The sequence below is a fragment of the Cornus florida genome, unplaced genomic scaffold (genome assembly GCF_030987335.1).
Source record: "Cornus florida cultivar Cherokee Brave unplaced genomic scaffold, ASM3098733v1 CherokeeBrave_3.0.0_Hap2_Chr02, whole genome shotgun sequence".
Classification (NCBI taxonomy): Eukaryota; Viridiplantae; Streptophyta; class Magnoliopsida; order Cornales; family Cornaceae; genus Cornus; species Cornus florida.
Window position 1 is genome coordinate 70792923 of NW_026775572.1, and position 5111 is coordinate 70798033.

A 5111-nucleotide genomic window follows, 5' to 3' on the forward strand; every position below is an offset into this window, starting at 1 on the left:
CCAATGTGAAGAGGTAATTCAAGTGACTCCATTTTATCAATGGAGGAACATAATGAGGACCATGTTGAGGACCTTAATCACATTGACCAACAAGGCATTCTTCACCCTAATGTGCATCAACAACATATAACATGCAAGTACCATTAGACATGCCCTTCATTCCACAATAACAAGGCCAAATTCCAATGGGAATGCGAAAGCCATTCTTTGTACCACCACCCCCACATCGTGTTGTTCAAGCAAATCATGGGGCTTATGTAGAGCCACCGGTTGAGAATCCTCATCTTAATTTAAGAGACCATTATGTGCCCAATGAGTATAACGTACCAACATGCATTCAACTCCCTCCATTTAGAGCACACCATTATAAGATTAAACCACAAACAATCCAAATGCTTCCCAATTACCATGGGCTAACAAGTCAAGAACCTTATAAGCATTTGGATGAATTTCTTGAAGTCTGTTCCACCATGAAATACATGGACATGCCAGAAGAGGTTTTAAGATTAAAACTCTTCCCTTTCACCCTAAAAGATAAAGTAAAATACTGTTTTAACAATTTAAGGCTTTTTTTTATAACTACTGAGGCAAAGATGTAGCAAAAGTTCTTGAAAAAGTATTATCCGGTGTTTAAGACCAATGCAATGACAACTTCAATTCATGAATTCTCACAAGGAGGTGGGGAAATGTTTCATAAGGCATGGGAGCGATTGAACGATTTGCTTAGAAAATATCCACACCATGACATCCCTAAATGGCAATTAGTTCAATAATTCTTTGAAAGTTAGTCAGACAACTATACAGGTATGGTTAATGCTTTTATGGGTGGTTTTTATCTTGATAGGCATGAAGATGATGTGTGGCACTTATATGAGAGCATGAGTGAAAACTCAATGTATCGATCTTTATCATCTAAAAATGGTAGAAAAGTAGGTAAAAGAAAGAATGTAGGCTTATATCAAGTTGATAATTCTAATGCTATAACCGCCGAAGTAAAGTCTTTATCCCAAAGGTCTGATCAATTTTTGATCAACCAAAATTCGGCTCATCAAGTGTCTGCTTTCCCTAATCATGCTCGTTATCCTTCCAATGAATCATGCATGACTTGTTCTAATGTTTTGCATTCTACTTCCAACTATCCTCATGGACATGCGCAAAATGAACACCATGAACAAGTGAATGCCGTTTTTGTTAACCAATGGAATAATCCTTATGGCACTCACTATAATCCCGGGAGGAGGAACCATCCAAAATTCTCTTGAAAAAGCTATAGGGAAGGCTCAAACCCTCCCTAAAGTGATTTCTAAAGCAAGTATGTTTCGCCCCTATGCAAGGCCAAGGTTCTCAAGGTTATCATTCATCTTACCAAGTATCACATGGAAACCAATTTTCAAACTCTCATTTTCCAAACCAATCGTCATACTCTCAAGGTAATTCAAAAAGTCCTGCATTTGAAAAGAAAGGTAATAAATTTTTGTAGAAGGAAAAATCTAGGTAAACATCCCATCATTGAATCACACTATTCATTCACGTGCAAAGTCAAAGATGACATACTTTTAGCACTAGAGTTTGAAAGCAAAACCAATCTTACAAGTTGGCTTACATTACCAGCCACCCATTCGGGTCCTTCCTAATCTTGAAATTGATTAATAAATTTGTGAATAAAGATTGAAAATTGCCCATGATACATAGATGTGTTGGTGGATTTGTAACTTTTTTTTAAAAGTATGATATAATTATAAATCTTTATGAATGGTTGATTTAAACCAATATTTATTTAAATTCATTACACTATAATTTATATCAACATCATGATGGTACTATAATTAATAGTCCTTGACTCTATTACTAAGTATTGTTGTGTGGTGCATAGTCTAAATATTTTAATTTTATCTTTATTACTTCAACTTAAATTAGAGGATATATGCAATTTTTATGTCTTTTTTTTTGTAAGTTAGTTAATTATTTTTAACTATTTTATCCCAAAACAATATTAAATATAAAATCAACCAGTACATTAAAAATTAGAGGATTTAATTTACACTCACTTATATTCACAAAATTTGGACAACAAAATATAATTGACAATCAAAATGTACTCTCTATAGCTCTATCACATGCCTTATGGACAACTCCAACTGCACATGGCATTATAATTTAAGAAATTATTGCATAGAGGTGAAGTCATTGGTCCCATGAAATATTAGTTAACATATAAATAAAAAATTTAATAAAGTCCACAAAAATTGACACATTTATTTATTTCTTAATTAAGTAATAATTTAATATCAATAATTTCAAAGTAATGTAATAATTTATCATAAAAATTTTACCAATGGTGCTATGTTGTGCTCTCCATATGGAAATAAAAGATAGGTAGGTGACCCTAGGGTTGTGCTCAAACATGGTAGGTCATCTTTTGTCTTTTTATTGCTTTTGTAGCTTCGCCTTCTCCTGATCATTGTAGCCTTTGTAGGTAATATATCTCAATTGCTATTTATTCGATTGAGGTAACTATGGGTTCATTCATTGGTAATATATCCCAATCAATATTTATCTGCTTTAGCAAATACTCAGTTCCTTCACTCTCAATCCCAATCAATTGCAAAGCTAGAAACCCAAGTCGGGCAAATAGCTAACACGTTGAATGCTAGGGAGAAAGGGAAAATGCCTTTGAATCCCCTACCAAAGCAACAATTTGTAGTAGAGACCAATTCCTCTTCGGAAGGTCATACACTTGAACATGTGAATACAGTGACCACTTTAGGAAGTGAAAGAGTTATTGACAATCAAGTAGGTGTTTTCAATGAAGAGAGTGAACCGGTGCAACCGAAAGTTAACACCTGTCCAGTCTCACATCCCATTCCTTCTTCATTGAATGTGAAAGATCCCGTTGTTGAAAATGTTTCAAAAAATGATTTTGAAAAAGTTTTTGAGCCTAGGGCTCCATTTCCCGATGCTTTAAAAGCATCAATCTCTCTTAAAAAGCAACAAAGTAAGGCTAACGAAATCATTGATGTGTTTAGGCAAGTAAAAATCAATCTTCCTCTCTCGGATGCAATTAGACAAATTATAGCTTATGTCAAATTTTTTAAAGATCTTTACACTCTTAAGAGGAAAAACAAAAGCCAAGCACCGAAAAAAGTTTTTTTAACCGAACAAGTAAGCTCTATCTTGCAACACAACACCTTCCCAAAATTCAAAGACCCCAGTTCACCGACTACTTCATGCACTATTGGTGATCATGTTATCAATCGGGCTCTTCTTAATTTAGGAGTGAGTGTGAATCTTCTCCCTTATTCGGTTTATGTTTAATTGGGCTTAGGTGATTTAAAATCGACGTCAGTAGTTTTACAACTAGTCGACTGATCAATTAAGAAGCCCTGGAGTATCATTGAGGATGTTTTTATTAAAATTGACAAGTTCTTCTTCGCAATTGATTTCGTTGTCACTGACATGGAGCCGGTCCCAAATCCTAAGAGCCAAATTCCCGTTATCCTTGGTCGTCCCTTCTTAGTTACCACTAATGCCAACATCAATTGTGGGACGTGGATAATGAAGATTTCATTTGGTTACAAAAAAGTGAAGTTAAACATTTTTAATCTAACCCCCAACTCTATGGACAAACATAAAGATATATATGTTGTTGAAAAGTGTTTTACAAATGAATTTGACAAAAATTAGTCTTTACTTAGTGTTGAAACTTCAATTGATTTGTCTTCCAAAAAGATTTCAAAAGATGTTGTTTTAAAGTCTAGTGTTAAATGGGCATGGAAGCCCAAAAGTTTTGTTGACCAAGGGCCATCAATTTCACTTGAACCAAATTCAACAAGTTCCTTGGGGAATAGTTTGTTGGGTGAGGTTCAAAGTTCTATTCACCACACCGAGAAGGGGATGTTTACTAAGATCTTTGATCTAGACTAAAAGAGCCCAACATCTTGCTAGAGACATTAAAAACTAGTGTTTTATAGGGTTTTCCAACCCTATTCCTCCTTCATTTCTTGTTTTGGCATTTTCTGCATCGTCTAGATATGAGTTGAATTAAAAAAATCTAGTTTCCGAGCAGTTTCTTGCATTTTCTACACTTCCAGTGAAGTTTCGATCGATCAAAGCCTAGTTCGATTCATCGAAATTCCACTTCGATCGATCGAACCCTAAGAATTTATAACTTTCCATCTCCCATTTCGATCATCGAATCTCATCTCAATCAATTGAAATCCATTTGGATCGATTGAAATAAATGTTTAATCGATCGAAAACCCTTCGATTGATCGAAATTGTGTCTTATGAATTTTTGGAAAATGCCTTTGGCCATTCGCCTTCCACCCCAACCTTAATTTTTCTTTTTCTTTTTCTTTTCCTTTTCTTTTCTTTCTTTCTCTCTCTACTTCCCTCTCTCTTCATGTTCTCTCTCTCCCGATGAAACCCTCACTATCTCTCCCCGATTACTCTATCTCTCTCTCATCTTTCAATCTCAAGTTTTCTCCCCTCCCAACTTCACCTCCAATCGAGACCTACCTCCATCATCTCTTTTCTCACCAGCGAGCCAAACACCAACACCGCACCGCCAAGCTTCATTTTTACCGGCGAGGAATTTTGGCCAAAAAGGTCCAAACCCATCATCCATTGGCTCTATTTCTCTCGAATTCCCTCATATCCGTTGTCTCTGGCCGATTTAGGCCAAGGAAAGTTTGATCCAAGCTCCGGTGAGTCTCTGAAATTTCGGGTGAAGCTCCGACGAGCTTTCAGTCATCTCTTCTAGCCACAGTAAGGCCGAAAATCATGCGTTTTGCTCCAAATTCTTCATTTCAATCTCCTCTACTCTCTTTTGGATTGGGTATGTTCCAATTTTTTTTCCTTTTTTTTCATTTATTTATTTTTGTTTTTTTCTACTTTATTTTTATTGTTCAATTGTATATATGTTTGTGAATATTAAAAAAAAAAAAAAAATTGGAAAACAAAAAAAAATTGAAAATCAAAATAAATAAATAAAAAATGAATATTGAAAATTGTTTTAAAAAATGGACAAATAAACTTTGGATTGCATACTTTGATTTAGTTGAACGGTGATGGGAATACATTGAAAAAATGAGAATGGATTGTCGTTATTG

At 34.9% G+C, this 5111-nt stretch overlaps 1 pseudogene; it reads right to left on the reverse strand.

Annotated features, from left to right (window-relative positions):
- Window positions 1–649: 649 nt before the first annotated feature.
- On the reverse strand, window positions 650–748 carry LOC132297977 (small nucleolar RNA R71; annotated as a pseudogene).
- Between the last annotated feature and the right edge of the window lie 4363 nt (window positions 749–5111).